At 45.6% G+C, this 25,956-nt stretch overlaps 1 protein-coding gene and 1 pseudogene across 2 annotated transcripts in view; one reads left to right on the top strand and one right to left on the bottom strand.

The window, feature by feature from the left end:
• The window catches only part of RHBDL2 (rhomboid like 2), a 129,826-nt gene extending 106,677 nt beyond the window's left edge, over window positions 1-23,149 (bottom strand). The window contains exon 1 of one of the 2 annotated variants that reach the window (XM_085646820.1): window positions 23,004-23,149. The gene's annotated coding sequence lies outside the window, so the exon portion shown is untranslated. Of the gene's footprint in view, window positions 1-22,667; window positions 22,787-23,003 lie in introns of those variants that run through there. The other variant, XM_085646819.1, reaches the window with a different exon arrangement.
• Window positions 13,745-13,821, top strand: LOC146857368 (U4 spliceosomal RNA; annotated as a pseudogene).
• Window positions 23,150-25,956: the final 2,807 nt, after the last annotated feature.

Here is a 25,956-nt window from a genome sequence, read left to right as displayed (position 1 = left end):
CCAAAAAAAATGATAGAAAAGAACACATATGCGCATAATCATCATGATCGCCTGTTGCAAGTAAAAGTTGCTCCTTGTGTGGCCCCTCTTCCCCTCCTAAAAATCACGTCTGGAGACGCCACTGACAGCTGGATGTGGCTTGGTCTCTCCTTGATACCGGTTTGGTAAGTTGCTACATTGGAGAGCCATCTGAATGAAGAGTGCAACAAAAATAAGGAAGTGGCAGCTGCTTGAGTGTGAGGCAGCTCATACTGTTCGGGAAGCCGAGCAAACAGGTTCCCCCACTAGGTGTTGCATGAGACAGGGCACCCTGCCCACTTTAACTGGAAGGAAACGCTCAGCTTTAATACCAGTTCTTGCACCCAGAGACGAAAAGAAAAGCAGTGACGGCTTTTTATAAAAATAGGCGCAGGTGACTCACAGAGAGAAACACCTCAAGTGTGCCGCACCGTTAAAGACTACTACAATTCTAGGTATATCCCAAGATTGGGGTGGGGAGTGGTGCTGTAGTGACTAACGATAGGAGATGGTCACTGACCATCCTGCTCTGCTTGGGTAGGTGTGGCAGGAGGGCAGCACAGGTCGCATTGAGCAGGTGCCAGACTGAGAGCACACCGGGTGCTCAGCGTCCAAGATGCGCTACTGGGGCGGCACAGCGACTAAGTGCCCTCCACCTCTGCAAGCGCAGCCTTGAGCAGGACACTGGTGTGCTTCAGCCAACAGAGGTTACATAGGGTGGGCAGGACAGGTGTGCTTCGTTCAGCACATACACAGACTCACCTTGACAGGCCGCCTGGAAACTCAGTTCGGCTGCTCCTCTGCATGCTGGCAGTGGACCATAAAGTTAGCTTTGCATAGAAAACACGTCTTGATCTCCACATGTTTTAGCACTTTAAACAACATTTAACACCAGTTATTACTAGTCAGTAGTGTGTAGTTGAAACTGGGCTCTCTTTATCGAAATAGGAACAATGAATTCATTCTTTTTTAATATGATGTATAAAGTACTTTAAAGAAATGGAGACGTGCTATTAAATACAAGCATTGGTAATGCATCGAAATTCCCTTTGTGATAAATAATAAGCTGTTTTTATCAATCACCATCCAGGACGAAGGAAAGAGCTCCCTAACAAATATTACGGGAGTGGACAGGATGCGGCGCAGGGGCCAGAGCTGCTAACTCGAGAGCTAGCGATCCCGGTTATAGTCTAGGCAGAGCAACATCCTGTGATTCTGGGCAAATCACTTAATCTCTCCGGGTGATAAATTGCGCTATATAAATCTGCTGCAAGGCAAAAAAGCAGAAAGAGGCAAAACGTTATGAAAAAATTGTTCCACCAAAGCAGATGTTAGCAGTTTTTCGGCTACGGGAGACTAATAAGAGAAGCAGATGAGGAAGAAGCATTGAAAATATGCTACAGCCAATAGAAATGGAGGAAAAGTAAGTGGGAAGCACAGGAACCTATCCAAAACCAGGAACGCGAGAGGCCGGATGTAAGCCCCTTTTAAGATTTACATTAAAAACAATAGGTTTCACACAAAAAACGAGTCAGCTCCTGGCGTGCAATCTGAATTCTCTAAATTTTCTAAACATCTCCTTATATCCTGAGAAAAACGAGGAAATAAAAGCATTAGCAAAGCCAAAATGTCTCGGCTATCCGAGCTACAGCCTTTGTCAACGTTTTTGGTCATGTTGCCCTGTAGCAATAGGCATTGCTGCTGGGCCCACATTTTTCCATCTGTTCCCTTTACCTTCCTCCCCAACAAGTGCAGGTATACAATTGATTTGAATTGAATTTGAATTTTGTAATGTGCAGGAATCGCCCCCAAAAAGGTATCCCCGCGCTAGGAGTGGTGTATGCAGGGCTAGGTAGGTTCATTACTGAACAATTCAGTCTTTAGTAATTTCTGGAAGTGGAGAAGATTAGTGCACGTCCGTAATTGGATGTAAAAGCTTCGCCCCCTGTTCTAAGTTTTCTGTAACAGGGGAGCGCTAACAGAGCTTCATCACCCGAGCTAAGAGATCTTCCAGGTAGATAGTAAGTTTTTCGGCAAGATAACTAGGGCCTCTGCCATGTAGTGACTTGTGGACTAGATTGTAAATTTTAAACTTGATTCTCTGGCGGATGGGAAGCCAGTGAAGCTGCCGTAACAATGGCCGGGAAGGGGTTCTGGGGGGCATGTTAAGAACCAGACGGGCTGCTGTATTCTGAACCACCTGCAGTCTGTTCAGCATGGCTTCGTTGGCAGACATAAGAAAAATCTGGTCACTCCCAATGGTTTCAAGTCATTCTTCAGATCATGTGAACCTTCATCAGCACCCACAACTATTTTAGTTCCACATCTACTGACCTATTCTGTTAGGTCGATGTAATGGATGCAATATTATTTTCATACAATATAGCATATGTGATTATTGATGGGCTGGTCTTCTTGCGGCAAAATTATGCAACTCATAGAGTATTGCTAGAAATGGGATTCCTTGTTAGCTGAGGTATGCACCCAGGCAGGCAGGAACCACCACTCTAGTCAGGGAAAGCTAGATAAACAATAATATAACCTGTGCTCACCCTCTGGTAGCTTGGCACCGAGTAGTCAGGCTTATCTACAAAGGCAGTGTGTAAAGTATTTGTGCAACAGACACACAGAGTAACACAACGAATACACCACAAAAAGACTCCAAACAAGTTTAGAAAAATGAGAGAATATATATATCTGAATAAAATATTACCAAAGCGACAAAAATCCAATCAGCAGAAGTCGATGTATGAATGTTTAAAGATTATATCAAAAATAGTGCTTGGAAGTCACTAGGGGTTAAAAGGTTACTTTAGGTCATGATGGACAGGTACAAATCCAAAGTTCACGCTGACCACCATCGACGGTAGGCAGGCTACAGAACCCAGAAGAACCTTGGATGGAGCTTTAAAAGTTAAAAAAGTCTACTATGTCATCTGTCCTTGTGACTTCAGAAAACAGGAGGCAAGCCAAAAAGCCCTTGGCAATCACTTGGAGGTAAGGCAGAGTCCTTCCAGCAGAGTCAGGGAGCAGCAGGTAGCAGGACAACAAGCAGAAAGCCAGTCCTTCCAGAAAAACAGTCCAGTTGAGTACTTTAAGCAGGACAGTGGTCCTTCTGACAGAGGTTCAGTTCAAGATCCATAAATATCTGGTTTTTGGGGGCAGAGACCCACTACTTATACCCAAAAGCCTCTTTGATGTTGGGGGTGACTTCAAGGGAACACTTTGAAGTGCACAAGGATCCCTTTCAACCCCGTCCAGTCTGCCAGGCTAACCCTGGGGGGTAAATCAGTGTTTTGTGTGTGGACAGGACACTACCAATTGAAGTGTAAGTGTTAGCACCTCCCATTCCTCCCTGCCCAGGAAGACCCATCAGAATGCAGATGAATTCAGATGAGTGCTCAGAATGCAGATGAGCCTCACCTTCCTGTGTTTGTGGATGTCTAAAGGGAATGCACAAAGTGTTGCTGTCACCCAGATGTGTATGGGAGACAGGCTGCCAGACACAAAGAGCAATAAGTACAGAGAAATGTCCACTTTCTAAAAGTGGCATTTCTAAAACAGTAATGTTAAATCCAACTACACCAGTAAGGAAGATATATTATTACCATTCCAAACATATGAAACATAAAAAGCTGCTCCTCCCTGAACAGGAATTATAGCTTTAAAGTGTATTAAAGAATTCTCACTGCTGGCGTATGAGAGGGGTAGGCCTCACTGTAGTGAAAAAACGAAATAGGCTGTTTGTCACTACCAGCACATGCAAAACATACAAGTACATGTCTTACATTTTACTTACATGGCACCCTGCCCTTAGGGTTACTTAGGGCCTACCTTAGGCGTGACTTATATATAATTAAAGGGGAGGTGAAGGCTTGGCATGTAGCTTTAAATGCCAAGTTGAAGTGGCAGTAAACTGCACACACAGGCACTGAGACAGGTTTGAAAGGCTACTTCTGTGGGTGGCACAATCAGTGCTGCAGTCCACTAGTAGCATTTGAAGTGCAGGCCGTGGGTATATGGTATACCACTTTACAAGGGACTTACCAGTACAGCAAATATGTCAATCAGGTATACACCAAATATCATCATGTTTAGGGAAGAAGCACATGCACTTTAGCACTAGTTAGCAGTGGTAAAGTGCTCAGAGTCCTAAGCCCAACAAAAAGAGTTCAGCAAAAAGAGGAGGAGGCAGACAAAATGTTTAGGGTGACCCTTCAGAGAGGGCCATTTTCCAACAATTAGCAATTATTGTGGGGGGGGGGCCAAGATGACGGCCACATCAGACGCTTGCTTAGAAGCTCCGGGTCCAGACTGATCAACATCCTTGATCCTTATGCGGAGTTAGCCTTCTGTTTGTGTCAACTCATTGTCGTCTGAGCACCAAGCAAATACTGGGGCACACTATATCCAGCCCCAGGCTCATTTGGAGCCCTAACACGGTGAGAGCCGGTGGGCTCTGCCAGGGGAGATCTGCATCAGACAGTGCTGGAGCAGGATAGAGGGCCGGTGGGGGAGGAGCTGAGGGAAGCTGGGGCTTAGCCTGCTGTCCTGGTGAACGGAACACTCTGACTACTTGGTCCACCATTCGCTGGATGCCTGGGGTGTCTCCCTGGGGCTGTCACGAAAGGGAGTGGCCCTGCATCCTGCCCCACGCTGCGACATCCCAGTGTCAGCACCAATTGGAGAGTGGCCCAGTCCTGACTGGCTGATTGGGACCTCTGCCATTGCTAAACCTCTGGGCCCTGAGAGGTAGGATATTTGGGTAGGACCTTGGCAGTGGAAGGCTGAGATTTCTGACTGGCGACCACTGAGGGCCGGTGAGTGCTGGGGAAGACACGCGAAGACATGAACTGCCACCTACTGGGCCCTGCATACTGGGCTTCTCGCCACGTGCCTAGTCATTCCTATCTCCCCCCTGGGCTGACAGAGACCTGGTGGAGGCCACCCCTGGATTCGGTGAACCCGCAAAGATGCCGTTGTTGTGGGAAGGCCTCGCTCCTGCCCAGCTGTGTAAAATGTGTTGCCTGCATGGAGGAGAAGCTGCCCTGCAACCACTGACCATCATAGTAGCCTGAAGACAGAGGTACCTGCCCTGCTGATTCACTGCGGGGTGCCGCGGGAGAGCAACGCTGGCGGCGAGCTGCTGGAGCTCCACCGAGGCCACTAGTATGGGGGGTGTCGAAACAGTGTGGGGCTTTGATGTTGCCTGCTTGCTTTGGGGCCCATTAGTCATTGTTGAGGAGCCCCCCCCCAGCACGAGGCTGCAAAGTGCCATTAGTGTGCTGACACAGTGAACCTCCTGCCCTCTTTGTACCCCCCAGTGGCTGTGACTCCTGTGTGCCCCGAAGTCTGCACCACTCACAGCAAGCGTACTTTGCTAAGGAGCCATAGATCCCACCTGAACCTTGTTTATGGTACTTTCTCTGTGGCGCAGGATGTTAGGGACCCAGTGCGACATGGTGCTCTGACTATCAGGTACTTGCGTGCAGCTGGTTGCCCCCCCCCCCCCGCATGCCTAACCACTCAACGTTGGCGGCCTCCTGCTACCATGGCTGCATCTTCATACCGCATGGGGATTGAGACAGTCTTTCCCTCTGCCACCTTTGAGAACACATGCACTGTAGCCTACCCTGACTTTCCCCTAGCGGTACAGCACAAGTGCAGTTCCTATATAAAAGTCAAACAAAGCTGAAAGGAATTGCAGCTTTGCTACATGCTCTAGTTTTCAGCGAGACTCAATGTCATAGATGGCGACTCCTCTCACGTCTTTTCTACACCTAAAGATGTCTGGACCTGGCTCTATGCAAAGGGTCTTGTCTGCACCACTGATGCAGAGCAAGAGGAAGAGACTTGGGTAACACCTAAATCCAGGTGCCGGTGGCGCAGGGCACAGTGAACACGTCCAGACCAAGACAAAGTGGTCGTGGAACGGGCACGCATGGTAGAGGTGGCCGCGCTTCATCATGACAATCCATTTGCTGCCCTCCAAGAAAAGCTGCCTGAGGAATTTGGCTCCGATACCTGTGCCTCTGACGCCTCCTCTGTCTCCAGTACAATTGTTCCCAATGTCACCCCAAGATCTGCAGATGGCCTCATATGACTCGCTCACTCTGGCTGTTGACTCACCTTTTCACCTCCCTTGTGGAACTGGGCCCCACCATACCCACTGTGCCTCGTTGGCTACTTCCACGTCTTTTTTGCAAGCGCCTGTGCACCGGAATATGCCCATTTGCTATTATTCCACATCCCACCAATATTCCCATGCGAACTACTATTATTGTTTACTTACTCTTATTTTGTTTCTGTTTCAAAGGTTGGAATTTATGAGCAGGCCCTTTTAGAGTTACTGCCCTGGGGGGAGACAGCCGCACTAACTGGTTATTGTTTCTGTTCACAAGTTTTGCTCTGAGCTTGCTTACCACAGGATCTGTCATTTCTGCACACACCCCACATGGATTTCTGGGTAGGGACCAGCCCTGTTGGAGGGGGTGAGGTGTCTTCACACACACCTTGTTCTTCTCCGCATCTCTGAAGCTCCTGTCTGGACCGACACCTGATTGCCACGTCCCGCGATACTGAATTCTTACATGGAATGTGCATGGCATGGCATGGCCACTCCAGCCAAACAATATTGTGTTTATACATACTTCAAATGCCGGCATGCCCACATTGGCTTTCTCCAAGTGACCCACCTCACTATGCCCAAACTCCACAAGGTATGCACTAAATGGAGGGGACAGGTATATAGGACCCTCATGTCAGCTTATGCGAGAGGTGTGCTCATCTGGATCGCCCCCTGGGTCCCTTTTGCCCTGGGCACTCAAAGGGTGGACACAGACCAGTATGTGATACTGGAGGGTCACCTAGATGGGGCTCCCATCATGTTGGTGGTGCTCTACACCCCCAACACCAATCAAGTGGGGTTTTTGGATGTGCTTACCCTGGAACTCTTTCAAGACCCGCTAAGCCCTGGGCTCTGGGGCAAGTGACTTCATTGTGTGCCTGATTTACACCTTGACCATTCCACTACCCCCTGCACGCAGCTGCTAGCACTAGTATCACACCTCACTTTGACCAATAGCGTATGCGCTTACACGCACGTAAATACTCCTTTTATTACCAGGTGCATGATGTACACACTAGGATAGATCTTTTCTTGTGCACTGTCCAACTTGGATCCCCAATAACCCGGTAGGAATACCTGGAGCGCTCCTTGTCACAACATTTTCCTCTGCTGCTCACCTTGCATTGGTGCATACTAAGGCCTAGCATACGCACTTGGCGGTTGCAGGTTGAGGCTCTCTCCAAACTCCCCTTTTGAGAGGACCTGGCACAATGCCTCATTCAATACTTTGAGGAGAACAATGGTTCTGCCTCGTCCCAGGCCCTGAGTGGGATACTCACTAAGTCGTGGTCCACAGCCACTGCCTTGCGGCCTCCTGGGATATACGCAGATGCTTGATCGAAGACCTCACCTCTATCGAGCGGTATTTTCGCTCGCTGGAAATATGGGTCGCTAGTTGAGCGGCGTCACCTGGACAGCTTCAGCGCATGTGCAACCAGCACAATGAGGTAGAGGCATCCTTGAGTAGACATAACTATAGGAAGAGGATGGCCATGCAGCATGACCAGGGTGATTGCGCCATGGTAAACTATTGTCATGGCTTGTTCGAGAGGAACAACAATGTGCACCCATTGGGGTGCTTCGTCTACCCAACGGTGAGCTCATTACCTCCCAGATGTCCATCAATGCAGCCTTCCAAGATTACTACCAGGGGCTGTACACAGCACCCGGTCCCCCGATCCTGGACTGCATATCTGGGTTTTTTCACTGAATTTCCCTACCTCGGTTGAACCCCCTGCAGCGAACCGAACTCAAGGAGCCCCTGCAGATGGAGGAGATTTGTGCGGCCATTTCCCAGAATCGCCTGAACAAGACCTTGGGCACCGACGGGCTACCAATCAAGTATTGACCCAACTGCTCTGTTCAGACCACCCAGCACATGCTGGCCATGCTTCATGAGGCGAGGGACCAAGAAGGTCTTCCTGGATCTCACCGGAAGGCCTTGATCGTGGTCCTTCCTAAACCCAGCCATGACCCACTAGATGTTAGGTCATATCGTCCCCTCTCATTGTTGAAAATAGACTGCAAGATATTGGGTAAAGTTCTGGTGAATCATTTGCTCTTCATCATTCACTCACTTGTACAGAAAAATCAATCCAGTTTTATACCGGGATGCAGCATGTTTTTTAACATCTACCGGTTGCTGCGCCTCATGCACAAACACTCCCCTGGAGTCCTTGACCCATATGGCAGTATCAAGGGACATTAAAAAGTCCTTTGATATTTTGAGGTAGAATTTCCTCTTTTCGACCCTCACTACTATGGGTTTTGGGTCTGGATTTCTGGGCTGGGTTCATACCCTGTACACTGGCCCATCCTCATGGGTGAAGACTGGCCAATTGATCTCCGACAGTTTTAGCACTCAACGGTGCACTCGCCAGGGTTGCCCGCTGTCTCCACTCATTTTCACCCTGGTCATGGAGCCCTTTGCTTGTCCCGGCATAGCTAAGCGTATGAGTGGGGTATCCAAGAGTTGGGCGTCCATCACATCATATCGCTGTATGCAGAAGACAGACTGGTCTACCTCTGGGATACAGAGTTCACCCTCCCTGGCCTTATGCCCTTGTTAGATGAGTTTGGGGACATATAGGTCTGCGCGTGAACTGGCCCAAATGCCCCTAGCACCATGCCCGGCATCACACAGGGCCAAGTCGCTGGGCGCGTGCCTTAAATAGTGCTATGACTCCTTTAAATGCCATGGGGTTCAGATCTATCATACTCAGAGGGACCTCAGGGAGGGCAACATTGACAGGGCAGTTAGCTCTATCCACTGATCCTTGCCTTTCTGGTGTTGTTACCGCTGTTCCCACTCGGTCGTGTGGCCATATCCAAAATGCTGGTGCTGCTCCGGTTGCTGTACATTTTCGTTGCCCTGCCATTTGTGCTCTCACTGAGTTTTTTTTTAAAGACTTAATGATTTATTGTTCGAGCTGATGACGATCTTTGTCCTGTCGCTGTGGTTATGCTCCAGCGCCGGTTGATAGAGGGCTCGGGTCACCAATACTATGCAGCAGCACAAATGCAGTGGCCAATGGCTTGGTTATGTTCTGCTATCTGTCCTGAGCAACCTCTTATTCGAGCGGTGTTAAATGGAGTGAGCATTTATACATGGCTGTCGACTCCTCCATTCATCCCCGGCCTGAAATGGCCCAAATGGCAGTGGCTCACACTTATTGGCGCAGGTTCGTGGACCCTAAGGGCCCCCAACCTCAATGCTCAACTGCAATCACTATCTGTGAATTACTGAGGCTGCGTGGTGTGAAATGGAGCACCAACAGGAGCCTTTGGGGGGACGTAGGAATCGAGCAGTTTGGGGAACCCTACCTCAAGCGTATCGCCATGTCCTTTCAGAATGATACAGTTGCCTAAGGTTTGAGTGCTGGCCAGTTCCTAAACTTTTACACTGCACAACATGCGCTGCAAGCCACCTTGAAATAGGGGGGGTGGAGGAGCCTCCTGCCTCGGTGGTACTGCATACATTGTCATCGACAGCACACAGCATGCTATCACCACTCTTTACACAGCACTTCACGTAACACTATCAGATCACACAAGAGCGGACCGCGCCAGATAGGATGAAGTACTACCACAGCCTCTGTCCGACAATGCATGGTCCAAGGCACCTTACATGGTCAAGGGGGTATACCTTAACACTAGGTTTCATTTCATACAATTTAACTACATCCATCAGGCCGACCTTGCCCCTCAGCGCATCAAACGCATGTTCCCAACGCTCTCTCCAGCATGTCCCCGCTGCACATTACAGGAAGCAGGTTTTACCACATGGTGTGGAATTGCCTGGTGTTGCAACCAGCCTGGCATAAGGTGAACGCGGCGATAGTAGAGATGGCAGCACATGATCTCACTCCTATGCCTTCTTCCTGCCTGCTGGGGTAAAGGTGACAAACACGTACATAAATTTATTGACATAGCCTTGGTTCGGTCAAACGTCAGGTGGCCATGGAGTGGAAGGTGCCTTTCCCGCCTGATTTCCAGCGCTGGCTCCATGACCTATTGGTGTGGACTTGAGCAGAGGCTCACACCCTCCAGTGGCTCTGCATGAAAGGGAACTCCCGCACCTGTGGGAAATGATGGGAGACTTTCCTGCTTAACGTAGAAGCCACAAAAGACCGGCTTCAACCTTGAGCGGGCACCTACGCGCACAACACTCATGACGGTGCATGCAAGCATGCAGTGGGGTGAGTGCTCCCTAACGTACAGGGACCACTGTGCATATGACTGCTCCCCCGACCCCATTGCACTCCCATTGCCTGTCCCCTCAAGGGCTGTGTCCTCTCTCCCCTCTCTTTCACCAGCCTCCAAGTGACCTGTTCATACTTTTTGTCTGCCTCAAGTCCTGGCTCTTCAGCTGTGAGTTGCACCCCCCACCCCTCCCCCCCGCGCCTTGAGAACCTCTCAGGTGAGTAGCGCACTTTAAATCCCCCTGATTGAATTATTGATCATACTCCTTGTGGGTGCTCTCCCTGACTGTCCCCCTCCACACACAACATCACCCCCATACTTCAGTGAAGACTCCTGAACTTGCTAGCTTTGCTAATACATTCTGACTTGCTGTTTCTGTGTTTATTATTGCCAGTTATCACCATGGGCACATCTATATTTCTCAGCAAGTGGATAATGCATACACCGCATGATACTGCAATATCATGGCTGAAGATATGTCTGATGGGGTTGTTTAACTCTGTGTAAAAAATCTAATAAACACTTTTTTTTTAAGTAGCAATTATTGTGTTTCTCAAATGTACTCACTTCTGGCAGGCACAAGTGAGGGACTGTGAGGATCTCATCTAGCAACAGACTGGTGCCCTGCATGACATCTGGCTGCAGGGATTAATGAATCTAGATTGGTGGTGTGACCGTACATGGGTAACGTTCTGTAGTGTCAATGGAGAGATCAGGTGACATTATAATCAATCATGGGGCAAAGCTGTTGTGAATGCCACCAAAACACCAGAACATATCCTTTCTTGCGTATTTTTCATAATATGTTTTTGAAACAAGTAAATGGGCATTGAAAACTGTACGACATAATAATGCTGAATGTGGTACTGCTCCATTCTCCTTTCGAGATTTCTCAATCAATTGGTTGTAGAAGTAATTCGGAAGGCAGAGTGTAAATAATGAAAGGCTCGCAAATTCTGGAAATATAACATTCATAGGTATGATATCATTCCTTTGAATTGCAGATTTTGTAAATTAAGGAAATATTAAATTCATAAGTATGATATCATTTCTTTAAAACACAAGCATTAAAACTATTCCTGGCATCCTTGGCATGGTTTTCCCTCTAACATTTTGCCTTCAACCCTCCTCTTCTGCTGACTGTTTTTGCTGGCTTTAGGACTTTACCACTGCTAACCAGTGCTAAAGGGTTTGTGCTCTCTCCTTAACACTTGGTAGAATAGGCTTACACCCAATTGGCATATTTAATTTACGTGTAAATCCCTAGTAAAGGGGCACTACCTGTGCCCACGGCCTGCAAATTAAACGCTACTAGTGGGCCTGCAGTACTGCTTAAACCAACTACTTAAGTACCACTTTAAACATGTCTCTGGTCTGCCATTGCAACCTGTGTTTGCAGTTTCTAAACTACCATATTGACCTGGCAAATAAGCTCTTGCCAGGCACAAACCTTCCTTCTTAATGCATAGAAGTCAACCCGCGGGTTAGATCTGGACAGCCCAGAGGATGGATTATGTGGCAAATCCATAATTATGCGGAAAATGCTGCTTCCATCTAAATACATAATTTCAGTACCCTGTCTATAATATTCTAATTCTTGAATTTGTACATAAAAATAAGTTACAAAAAGTGAATGTCTGGTTTCAGTGCATCTTTCAATGCCCACTCTGTTTCTGAAAGAGCGCTATTCATATAATATACAAGTAATGAAGTCCAGAGAAATAAGCCCAGTTGCACAGTTTCACACAGTGAGTGATCCTTACGGAAACCGGGTTATGATCTTAGGTCTCTCTTCCCAATATGATCTAATATTTTTGGGGGCAATTCTTTTAAAAAAGGAGTATGACAACAATGCACTAGCATATTATTTTTCGAATTTTTGTTCACTTTTGGAGTTCACAAAAAACACAAGGTAGCCCGTTGTGTGATTGTATTTGTGCCCTGTGCTGTTTTGTTTTCTGCCTGTTGCTGTTTCGCATCAGCAAAGAAGTCTTTTTTTTGCATTTTCCAGGTACAGAACAGCATCGGTAACAAGCGTTGGCATAGTCAAAAGGTCGGGGAATGCTTCTGAAAGGCGGGACACGTTGCCTTTGCCAATGCTGGTTTTAAAAGACTTTAAAGCCTCTGCCCTTTATCAAGAAAGAAGAGTCAAACGTCAGTTGGAGCCCCGGGCTCTACGGTATGCAGAGCGTGATGGGTTTTGTACTGTGTCGAAACTTGTCCTCTTTCGGTTGTCTTGTCTTAGTCAACGGAGTGAACCTGGCAGTTCCGCGGCGCCACTCGTCGATGGCTTTGAGTTTGTCGAGATGGCATGCCTGCTGGGGTGTAAGTTGCGCAGCTGCTTGGTCTGGTGTCCGAGTGTGAAGTGGGATGTCCGGCCAAGGAGCAGTGGTGCGCGTGGGAGGGTGACCACGCGTCCCGCCCGGTTTAGCCAGTGCAGCCGTGGTTTTCAACCATCTTTCCCGGGAGATTTAAGTACGTTTACCGCTTGTCTTGGTTTTCATAGAGGCAGAGGCGCAACTACACTCAAATTTTGGAGGGGGAGGGAGGATGGGGGGGGGGCGGGGGCTATCAGGGTGTAATTAAACGTTTCGGCGGTGGGGGAGGGGCTAATTCTTCCAGCAATCGGCAGAGTGAATAGATGGCTCTAGGAAGGGTTGAAAGACAACAAAGCCTCCTTAGCAAGTAAATGGCCTTTTAAAGACCTGTGAAGTACAAGGGTGGTGCTGCAGTAAGACGGACGCCAGACCACAACAGCTCAAACACTGTCTGTGTGTGTGCCTGGGCTGACACACACGAGGGCGGGGGGAGTGTGTGTGTGGGGGGGGGGGGGTTGAAGCCCTTTGAGACCAATGGGACGGCGAGTTCATGTGTTCCGGTCCAGAATTTCTTCGAAGCCCTATCAGAAAACAATTTCGCTGACACCGATGATACTCTGTAGATGTTGTACCGTGAGCAAAGGCGAACACGGGTCTCCAGTTTGACCAGGGCTTGGTGCTATATGGGCAGAGATATTTAAGGCATGGGCAAAGTGGGCTCTGGCCCAGGGCGCCAGCCTTTCAAGAACTCCCACTCCCCCCCAACCCCGCCAGACCCATCTCTGTTCTGCAGAGAGTCTTCTTGCCCCGATGATAGTGAATCATTCTAAAACAGACTGTTTTAAATACCGTTTCCTTTGATTTATTTGTAATGTGGGTGATTTGTGAGTCCATACAGACACAGAGAAATGTTGTGTTTCTGTTTCATACAGCGCCCATAAAAACCGGACCTCATATATGAGAAATGGGAGGGGATCACAGAGCAGTAATATTATTGAGCTGCTGCTGTTTAACAATACTGAAAACACGTCACTAAGCCTAAATATTCAATGTAAACATATTTAGAATGTGGACGAGTAGCTTTGCGCAGTAACAGTATCGTAGCCAATGAGGTCTAACCGAGGCGCGATTATTGCTTATTGAAAACTTTAGAATGTGGACGAGTGCGCTTGTGCACTGTCAGTGACCAGGCCAAAGTGTACATGAAAGAGCCCAAACTGGATCATGAATCCAAAGCTGTTCCGAACAGGGGCTCCCAAAATACGTTGGGCCCAGGGCCCCCAAAATCCTTAAGATGTCCCTGTATAGGGGGTGACCTTTGAGTAAAACTACCATGGCTGGAGGGACCCACCGGCAGCCCAGGGGCTTCAGTGGTGTGTATTTCTCCCTTATGGGTTTCATTCCTTGTCCCTTGTTCAGGTGTGGCTAAGTTGACAGTGTAGATTTAGGAAGACCTATTATTACCAAATCTTTAGAATAAACATATATTGGGGTTGGACTCCTCCCAGATGAATATACGGCTGTTTGATACAAATCTTCCTTTGATCTCCTCTGCCACCAGTCTGCCCACGCAGACATTGTCTGGGCCACTGGAAAATCCCAGCGCCTCTGACAGCCCTGAGCTGGGGTATTGCATTTGCCCTTCCCAGGTAACAGGTTTGTTAGAAAATCCCAGGATTTCCCAATGGAAGAGTCCACCTCCTCCCCTATTCTTAACCTGCAAGACCTCCTTTGGAACATCTTAACACTGCACCCCCTACCCCACCCTCCATTCCTTCCTTGTACCTCCTAGCTCCATGAAATCTACTTTGCTGGAGGTGATAACGTCACACCCAGTGCAGCCTGCTCTTACTATTCCAAATAATTTACACAAAAATGAATAACAAAAATAGATGTCAAGTCTTCCCCTCAGCTGTAGTGGCACCGCAATCAGGCCCTACTGTCACCCAACATCCACACGTCTCCAAGACATTTTTGCTACAGACGAGAAACCTTCCTGTATGGACAACGGCTGTAGCAGTAATCTACTCACCGTCCAGGTGACTTCCTCTAAAATAATCCATCGTCCACATGCCCAACACATGCAGCTCACCCCACCAACACTGTACCTCACCTGTTTCAATCAAAGGTGGGTTGGTCCTTTAAGGAAAGGGCATGAATCTCTAACAGAGTCCTGGACTGACCAATAAAGCTTTGATGGGATCATTTGCATAAGCATATCAGTTTGGGAAGCCATTTCCTGGGAAGTGGTACCTATAGCTTTCTGCTTAAAGTTAGCTCGCCCAGGAGCCCGTGCGACCATCTCTGCACTACAGGAAAGCGTCACTCAAATCTAATTATTTGGAGGGAGGAATGCCTGCCTCCACACACCTTCTGTGGACAGAAAGACCCCACTGAACACTGTTCTTAAGAAATGCCCTCTCCAAAGTGAAGGCTTCCTGTCAGTCACAACAGAGGGCACAGTGACGATTCATAAAGCCATTTGCGAAACTAAGGTCAAACTAAGATGGTATGTGTAGTGACACACATAAATTGACTTACTCGCACATATTATGCAAGAATGGTGTAATATTAAGCTGTAGCAATTCTGCTCCCAGCGGCAGGGAGAGGGTGCTTCAAGGTGGCGAGGCCATACAAAGTTCAAGAACATCCTCAAACGCTTTCTTGGCCTATCTCCAACTCGGATACGGTTGGAGATTTGCAACTGGTATGTGTGGGAGCAAGTAAACACAGAAGGTGAGCATGCGGAGGGAACACCTCCATAACAAGGGGGGCCTAGTGCTAGGATTCAGCTTGAGCAAATGCACTTTTGCCAAGCACCGACACATGGTGTAAATGCACACTGTGTGCAATTACACATATGTAAATACTTGCACACGTGGGTACTCCTGGAAAGGTATGACGGTCAAAGTTTAGTCTGAGTACTATTGTATTTTCTTTCAATTTTAATAAATACATACGTCTACTCCAAGAGCGGGAGCCGATGGGAGTAGACTTATGAACGTATTCGTCAACTTTGCCCTACGCCATATTGTTGGTGCTCTTATTCACTGTCCCGGCTATCCTATGACATATTTCGAACTGTGACATTTTATCTACCCTGCAATTCTTACCAGGCAATGCACAAATACATTAATATTGATCCCTTTTGTACTTTAAACCTTTTTAATTTTCAATGTTTGCACCTTAGCCGACCTGATGCGCCTCTACCTACCTGTTGGTACCTTTTACACTGAAATCCTCTGTAAACTCCTAACCAACGAGAACACCTTTTCTTTATGTCTCCAGTCAATAAAAACTTGACCACTGCCTGAGTTTCCTACACCCTCTTATTATACAGTACTCCAACACTTTGTTGGCTGAAGTTCGCGCTACATAAATTAAATAAAGAAATAATAAATAAAATCGTCCCAGGAGTTTAATAACTGTGATATGGTAGGTAGAAAACCCCTTTATTGTATAGTTACTGGGGCGGTAACCGCACCCACTGTAGAGATGTGTGATTAACCTGCAGAGGGAGGGTTTGACTTGGGATCATGTTGGCCCACTCAACTTTGACCCTTTCATGCCTCAGGTTTGACTTTGGTTCCTGGTTAGCCCCAGAGACCTTTGACCCTTTCACTCCTCAGGTTTGACTTTGGTTCAGGGTTAGCCCCAGAGACCTTTGACCCTTTCACGCCTCAGGTTTGACTTTGGTTCATAGTTAGCCCCAGAGACCTTTGACCCTTGTACACATCAGGCTTGGCTTTGAATCGGGGCTGCCCACTCAACGTTGACCCGCTCATACCTCAGGTTTGACCTTAGATCATGGCAGGCCCAGTCGATCTTTGACCTCTGCACACCTCAGGCATGACTATAAATCATGGCTGGCCCATTCGACCTTTGACCCTTGCACACCTCAGACTTGAGTTTAAATCACCTCAGGCATGACTTTAAATCATGGCTGGCCCATTCGACCTTTGACCCTTGCACACCTCAGACTTGAGTTTGAATCACGGCTGGCCAACTCAACCTTTGACCCTTCAGAGGGCCGATAAACTCAGTACCGCTGAGTTGGGTGGTAGCAACGCCTTTTAATTGCACTCTCAAGCTTTATAAACCGGTGCCAACATCTACACTAAAACGTCACTATTTAGTTTTTTACTGATTGCTTAAACCCCTCATTCATTACCATAAAGTCCCCTGGCTAGAATAGATACGCGATAGTCAAGCTGCAGATGCACATCAACTACACCTTCGATACTTAAGCGTAAAGCGCTATTCAAAACACATGTCCACACGTAGCCGAAAAAGCGTAGCAAAGCTAACTATATATGTATCATGAATGATGTAAATGTGCAAGGAAGCCCCGCCAGCGAGATCCTTCATGTGAGAGTCTTTTATACAGAAAAAAATCCTTAAATTATGTTTAGTTTCTGAAAATGTAGGAAAATGTTACTCGTGCAATTACTGCAGTCGAAGGTAGCTAGGCGCTGTTGTCTGTTTGAATGGCCCACGGGTTAGAGCTAAAAACGAACAGGAAATAACACATGTGGCTACGTTTAGTCTTAGTCCAGCAAGAATGATGAAAACAGCGCTGCCTGCGTGTGGAAGGCGTGCATATTCCTACCACATTCTGAAAACTTACACAAGTACTAATTTTTAAGACCAATAAATAAAGGGCCGCGTACAGTCCTTTCATATAAATACAACAATTTATGAAAACATTTGCAGTGAATTTACTGTGGCGATGTGTCTACGCATGGAAGCCGCGAACTATTTTTACATTTCCTGTCCTCAATTACTCAGTAGGAAAAAGACCACGTTTAAAGTTATCCAGCTGGCGACAGAATAGTAGAGCTTTCTCAGAGCTGCTCCGCGAAAGCTTTCCCTCGTCCGCCATTTAGCCACAAAGACACAGAAATAGGCACGTCTGTCTACAGTACAAGAAACCAACAGGAAGTTTCCATCCCAGCACATCCCATTAGAAAACATCTGACGCATGAAGTCAGTGTGGCTGCAGCATGTGTAGGAGGGGCGCACTCCTGTCCCCTGCATTTTTTCGGGACATTTTCGTCAATTTGTTTTTTACTCAATATGCTAAATCTAAGGATTTTTTTCTCTCTTTATTTAATTAGGTGAAAAGGTCTTATTTAACTTTGTGAGTATAAGAGCAATCCAACACATACATGCACAACCCGTTGCACTTGCTAAGTCCATAGAGATGTCATGGGACCTTTTAGTTAAAAGTTGGAGAATGTCCACAAGACTTTTATATACAGGCATGAGAGCGGGTCATAAAGACAAAAAAAGTGTAAGACTGTCGACAATGACGAAAACTTAGAAGTACAAATTTCTGACAACACCGTATGCCAACAAGTTGCAAGTATGAAACAAAAAGGTATCATTCGCGTTGCTTAATTCTGTTACTCTGTTCAGTCTGAACTGCTTCCCTTTTTTAAGCAGCGATCTGAAATATTTTTCGAAACCACCAGAGGCTTTAATGTATTTTGCAGAAATGGTTGAACTTCAGGACAGTTCAGGCTGCTCTGCACCAACAAAAATTCTAATTTTTTTCAAGAGAGGCAAGGTGCCAACTATAAATGTTAAAAATAAGTATAGATATCCTAATATTTCCTCAAGAATGGACAATTTTAAGGAATGTATATGGCAATACCACCCTGGCGTGGAGGCTCAAAGATAAAGGATCTGCGTTTGTTCCAAATGATGAAACTAATCCGACATTAGTGAAAATCTACATTGAATCTCTTGAATCGGATCTAATTGTTCAATATATTAAAAAATGACTGATTGACCCCACAAAATTTGGTAATGTATAATAGGATACTTTTATTAATTTCAGAACAATTCCTATAGAAAACAGCAATAAACAAAGACAGTGATTCATCTGAATAAGGCCTTGAACTAAGCCAACCTGTACATGGGGCATTTTGAACAAGACAAGCTTTTGAATTAACTAGAGTAGTATAATCACATACAATTCTTGTTTTGCTACATTAATGTTGTAATTTGTATTTAGCGTGGGATTGCTATCGAAGTTCAGGAAGGGAGATTTGTTTTTGATGGACAGATTGAGTATACAGATTGAAAGCAATATACTATTGGTAATAAACTGTCACCAGTCAGACATTGTGCAATAGCTTCCATACAGTCAAGTCTTCAAATTCATGATGGATAATCATCTTGAATGCGATACTTCAAATATGCGCACAATATGTGAGCAGACATTTTTTTTTCAGGTGCTATTTTCCTCTACCGAGAATAATGTGATGAGTGAGATCTGCTTTATGTGAGTTGCTTAAAAAATAGACAGATCTGTTCTATGTATCCAAATTTTCTTTTCCTAGTCTGTCTAAAACCACCTTCTTTTTCCAAGAAAGGTTTAAGATTTACCTTTTTTGCCTGAAGGTGCTAAGTATCTAATGTCAGGGCACACTTGGGATAACCATTCGCTCTAAAATCTCAAATCATCATCACCATCGAAGTCAAAAGTAAAAAAATAGCTGGAGAATATTTGGGAACGATGAATGTGGGTCATCATTATTTCGTTTTTTACGGATTTCTTGCAAACCAACAAGGTGAAATAGTAAGGATCTCTTGGTTACAGTCAACTTGTTAAAATCTTGATTCTCAATCATGCCTGTTGACTAAGTAAACCGGCACCATTGCATACACCATGTGCGCATGCTGAAGTAACGCCTTTCAAGGGAGGAAGTAAAACACCTCAAGTCTGGTAAAAACCAATCCACTAAAACACTCTAGGTGCTATGATAGTGACTTTGAAGAGAGCCGCAGTGAACTGCGCCAGGTGTAAGGTGTACCTAGAGAGAATTTCAAAACACGGATAAGGAAACATAAATCAACTTATAACACTGGCAACATCAAGTCTGCGGTGGTGAATCACTTTATTTCTCTTCAGTGTCATGTTCCTAAATTACCCTTTAAGTTCTTGGCACAACTTAACTTAAAATTCAAATAAAGGAAAAAGCATTGGTTTCATGTGGTTTCGAGCTTTTTGCGAGTGGCCTAAATGAATAGGTAGATCGAACATAATTTTAAGGACAATGAACAGAGACATTTTGTCCTGATCCAGTCTGAGCTCGACATTATTAACACAGTTGATTGCTTTGCGATAAGGTGCTGAGTGTGATATATGATTGATTCAATCTTACTTCCTAGATCGGTTGTGACTAGTGAGGAACAGCTGTAAAGACTTTAAACAGGTTTAATATGACCTAACGGGTTTGATGCATGGTGCAGAGGTTAGCATTCTACTTTTGATAAAGCAAAAGAGATGGAAATAGTGTTTTTATGCTATCCTCAAATAGTGTATGGTAAAGTGTCTGCATTTGTGAAACCTAGAATGTATGTGGTTCTGTTTCTATTGTTTTCGCTGAGCAGAAAACTTTCAATCGCAAAAGCTAAGACCTGAAACATCTGCATTACACATTTCTATACCCGGTACATAAAACTACTAATGTCCTACCGGCAGCAACAGCCGCAGGTTTCCATATGCACACCGATGACATGCAGATATTGTTTCCACTTGCTGAGGGTATGGGACGGATATGCAGGACTTGAGTGAGTTCCTGACGGAGATTAGCACTGTGTTATACTGTTGCATGCATATAACTCTTCATACCCATTAAGGGGCTCTGAAGTGCCTTGGCGGATGGGAAATGTTGGTTCTATGAGTTCTGAAAGCCAGGGTGGCCTTTCTAGGAAGCTTTTTAGTGCTGTGAGTATGTGACCAAAGTGATGCTGTTATGTTGACTTAGACGGCTGTGCTGTGGCATGTACTAGGACGAAACTGTGTCCGATAGAGCAAGTGTTTTGCATTAAGTAATTGTTGACTTCCTGGTTGCACCTGGCTATCCACCCTTGGACAGGAGTGGAGCTGTCCATGGTATGCTCTGGAGAGGCAGTAATGGTGGAAGGTCTATTTTATGCCATACAGGCTGAGGACACTGACCCTCTAGGGTATGTATGATGCAATCAATCATGGTGGATGACTTCAGGCACTCAGAAACCTGTCATGGATACAGGCATTCCTTGTCCAGGTCTATATTTCATCAGTGGGACAGGATTGGCGGATGTATATAAGCTAGCTGGCACAGAATATAGAAAAACTCTAGTTTATGGGTAAAAGAAAATGGGTGCGTTGTGAAGACAGGTTGCAGTAGTGTGTTTAGGCACTTTCACGTGAGTGTGTCCAAAAACTAAAAGTGCAGTTAGATTTGCCTCGGTCTGGTTTATAACCTTCCCTACTATCAAAGCGCGCGTGGAGTTAGAATAGTAATTACACACTTCATTACAGCCTATAGCTGGTCCTCATAATAATAGGTATGTTATGTGGTTGGTGTTTGTATGTGTGTGTGTCTAAAATCGATTGTTCCTGTGGAATCTTCTGTAAACAATCAATAAGCTGAAGATATCAGAATCAAAACACCGGTACCCAGAGGTTGCGAGAAGAGATAACATCGCATCCTTCATTATTTTGACGAAACAATGAAGAAAACAGTCTGGACCATGACATGCATATTATGATTTGCTTGTCCCAAATTCGTTTTCAAAACATACACAAATGTATTTTTCATAAAAAAAGAATGTGTGGAAAAATCGACAATTTGGAGTGTGAAATTTTCCAACCCTCCAACTCAAGTCTTCCTGTGGTACCGACTCTAACAGGGGCGCATCGTCAGGTCAGGGGCGCGAGGCTAAGGGAGAGCTGCCCATGTTTGCAAAGGTAATGAGGGACAGTCTTTAAAACAATTTATTGAGACAGCTCTGGGTTGTTTTAACACCTGCATATCTGTACAATGACTACGGTTTAACTTACCATATGGACGCAGTGGCCCTAACACTGATGGGTTCCATCTTTTTAATTTGATAACTGCTTGAGGAGTTACTCTATGACCTTGAATAATTTCTCGCCAGCTCGTGGTTGAAGGCACAGTTAACAGTTATTCTTATAAGCTGATAAAGAGGAGCTTTTTCAATCAGTTCCTGAAAATTCTTAGTATATCTGGATGTCCTTCTATGCATTAATACACAACATGTCACACTCTCACTGGGGCGCAATGGAGAACACTATAACGTGGACGATGGGCCACTAAGAAAGGTAATGGTGGTAGTCGCTCACATTGTGACACGGGATGGCCTTTTTCCACAGGGACATGTCAATGTCCCTTTCCCTGAGAAAGACATAAGATGTCACACTTCCACGGGCGGGTTACAGACGCACGGTGAATATTTGAGGTTGAACGCCACTGTCACACGGTGGTGAAACTTTTATCTGAAACTGGCCCAGTTAGTTGGATGACTAACGCAAAAAAAAAACTTCCACTACCAGCCCAGCAAAATAAACAGACACCACACCATCAAAATAATTGTGTTTATACTTTAGGTGTCTGCTTACACACAATTCGAAACACAATAGGCAGGCCATATTAGACATATCTAAGAGACGCTTTTGCTTGTTTACTTCAAAATGCTGCCTTTTCACTTTTTTTCCCTTTCACCTCTTCAATATCAATCCCGCTTCTGACAAAATCCCCCCACATGACACTTTCAGAACTAATTCCTTCATTCTCAGACCCCGCCAGGAAGTTCGTTAGTCATTGTAAATTGCTGTGTTTGATATTGTGTTCTTGCCTTCTATGTTTTTCCCTACCTCCCCTTGTTTGATACTGTGTCCTGCTATTTTTGTAAAGTTCTATTTTGTAACATTTCTTTCATGTAACGTAACTGGTTCTATTGTACAGCGCTCTGACACCTTCGGCCGGGTAAAGTCCGCGCTTTACAAAAATGCATTAAATAAATAAACAAGGAGTTCCCATGTTGTGCTGTCACATATCAAGACCAATTCCAAACAAAGGTGGTTGGGGCATTTCTTTTTTAGAAAACCTTACTAGAATGTACAGCGCTCTGACACCTTCGGGTAAAGTCCGCGCTTTATAAAAATGCATAAATAAATAAATGAATGACATTGCTCTGCTTACCTGGTTGGTGTCTTCGCGAAGGCTGTCTGAGCGCCCTGCCAGCACTTCCTCGTCCGGCGCACTTCCCGTCCAGTGAGTTTGTAGCGAGCGCGTTGCCACCTCCTGGGGCTCAGACACCTCCTACTTTTTAGGGCTGGGGTTTTCCCGTTGCACCCAGCCCAGCTAGCCCAGGGAGGAGGAGTCCGGGACGGACTTAACTGCATGCACCCCCCAAGAGCCCGGGAGGAGGGGTCTGCCACCAACGCCAGGAGTCGGCCTTTCTCTGCTAAATACCCCCCCCCCCCCCATAGCATCCCAGAAGGAGCCACTCCCTTCCACTCTTCCAAGCTAACTTACCTGCTCCTCTGATTTCAGCGAACCTGCGTCTCCCAGTGAAGGTCCCGCAGCCGGCTCTTGTCTGTAAGAGCTTCCGATGAAGGGATTCCTACCCTGGGTTTCATCTGCCCTTTCTGCCGCTCAACAAATGCAGCCGAAGAGAATGTGGCAATAATTTCGCGGTTTCGGCTTCAGCTTGTTATCACGGTGCCTGGAAAGACACATAAAACCTGCAACCTTGCAAATGGGCGGGCCCGGGAGGAAATCGAAAATTCTCGGCATTTTTTAATGCACATGTACGTGTGTGCGTGCGTGCGTGCGTGCGTGTATGTGTTTTCATGCGAGTCCATATTAAAATATAGACGAGAGTGCCTTCTTTCCTCTCTCTTCTCTTCCTTTCTTCCCTTCTTTTGTCTCTCCCTCCTTATTCCCTTATTCCTCTCTGACATCCTCTTCCCTTGCCTCGTTTGTTCGTCCTTATGTTCTTTCTCTCATCATTATCCATTTCTCCAATCTTATCATTTTTTCCTCTTTCTTCTTTCATCCTTTTCCTCTCCTCACTCACTCATTTTAACATCTATCCCCCACAGTACTCTACCCAAACTCCCCGAAGAGTAAGCTGACAGGCTCCGTGCTTACCAGTTTTAGAGTGGGTTCTAAAATTACTACAGTAGGTACTGGGCAGCTGCACAGTTGATAAATAGGCTACTATTCGCAAAATAATATATAAAACTTCGAAAATTGATAGATTTTAGGGACTGGCACAAATTCATTAGATTATTCAGTGAAAGTAACTAAATATAGATTTGAATGCTATGCTTAACCATTGCTAGAAATGGAAAAAGTTTGGTTGTGGCAGATAGGAGAGTGGAGTTATGATGGGTGGAGTCGAATAAATGGAACCACGGACAGTCTTTATAGTATTTTCATAAATTAACTGTGTCCTCTAAATAAGCTTGCAACAAGGAATGTTTGATCAGAATTATTATTTGGTCACAAACAAATTATATTTTAACATAGTTCAGGTGGTTAAATATTGCATTACATGAGCTGAAAAAGAGGAGACGGGGGTATCTAAAGTGGCAATGACCTAAGAAGAGTAACTATCAATTGTTTAGAAGAGGTCGGGGGCCCTGTCGCTAAAATGATACCCTCATACATGCGGCCTAGGATAGCATTGGCCACCTCCAACCTTTTAATCCTGTTTATCCTCATTTTTAACCCCATTCTCCTCCCTGGTTGGTTCGCTCCACCACCTTATCAGCTTCAGGACATCCTCTGCCTTCTAGCCTTTACCTTCTCCTCATCATCACCATCCCAGTCCAACTCCTTCTACTCTCCCTCGTACCATGGCTCCTCATTCTCTTAGTCCTCCTCTTCGTCTTAACTGTCCTTGCGGCTCACCTTCTGGTTATGGTCATAGTCATGGTCCTGGTCCTGGACCTGCTTATCCTAGTCCTGGCTCTCCTCATACTCTTAGTCCTCATGTGGGCCCTGTTCTCTTCTGTCCTCCTCCTCCTGGTCTGTCTCCTTGTCCTACCTCTTCCTTTAGTACTCCTTCTGGTCTTCTCCTTTTCTTAGCTTTCCTCCCTGTTCCTCTCTTGGTCATGGTTATCTTTCAATGTTGGGTCCTTCGTATCCCAGTGTTGGCCCTCCTCATACTACTTGGCCTCATCTAGGCCCTTTTCCTCCTGTTTCCAATACTCCTTCTCCTTGTCTACTCCTTGTTAGAAAGTGGACTGTTAGTTGAAGTGGATGTTAGTCCCCTCCAAGTAATAATGGCACTATTTCTGACTAGGTCCAGTTAGGTCTAAATAATTTAAACCTAAACTCAACCCTTGGTAGCTGTAGCATAGAGCCCATAGGCTTAATTTAGGAGAAATGTGTAAATCATTTATCCACTTTTGTGGATTTTTTTCTACGCCCAATTGTGAAAACCATGCCAACCTTTTTGCAAGACACTAAAGACGTGTTCCGCTTAATATCAGACATAGAGTTCGACCCTGAACAAGAGTTTTTGGTGTCATTAGACGTAGAATCACTCTATACGTCAATTCCACAGGATGAGACTTTAGATACTATAGCCTCTATTCTGACCGACACCATTTTGGATTCCATCACTCCGGTTCACTTCATTATGTCACTAGCTCAATTAGCTATGAAAGACAATTTTTTCAAATATGAAGATACCATCTATTTACAAGTGTCCGGTACCAGCATGGGCAGTATTTTTGCGCCAAGTCTGGTGAATTTATACGTCCATGTTTTTGAGCAACAACATGTACTTACTAGAGAAAATCCGTTTCATGAATCCATTCGTCTATGGAAACGATACATCGACGATGTTCTAGTCATTTGACGAGGTGATTTAGAGTCCATTACATCCTTTAGGGATTGGTTCAACACACGGAACAATTTTTTAAAGTTCACTGTTGAAGTAGACAAAGAAAGGATAGCCTTTCTAGACTTGTCCATCTTTAGTACACCTACAGGTCTACAAAGTGAATTATATCGAAAACCTATGGCCCGTAATTCACTTCTCCGCTTTGACAGCCACCATCCGAAATCTCTTCGAGATAATTTGCCATATGGGCAGTTCCTCCGGATTCGGAGAAATTGTTCCACCTTAGACAAATTTGAAGAACATTCAGCAAAGCTTGCTGAACAACTAAAAGAGAAACAATATCCCAAAAGATTGATTAGACGAGCCCACAAAAGAGCTCTAAATAACAATCGTGAGGCCTTGCTAGAACTTTCTGCAGAAAAACCACCATTAGAACGTCTTACTTTTGTAAGTACGTTTTGTTCCCTCACCAATGACATACAAAAAACTGTCAGAAAACTTTGGCGCATTCTGAACTGTTGTACAGATAAGATACCGCTGCCTTTGTTTTCATTAAAAAGAGGCATGTTTTATGCACTCATACAATTGTGGGACTATCGCACACTGACCCTCGTGCTCAGCATGTGACCC

Source organism: Triturus cristatus, chromosome 3_2, assembly GCF_964204655.1.
Source record: "Triturus cristatus chromosome 3_2, aTriCri1.1, whole genome shotgun sequence".
Lineage (NCBI taxonomy): Eukaryota > Metazoa > Chordata > Amphibia > Caudata > Salamandridae > Triturus > Triturus cristatus.
Note: the sequence above shows the minus strand (reverse complement) of the source record. Positions and strands in the feature narration are given on the sequence as shown.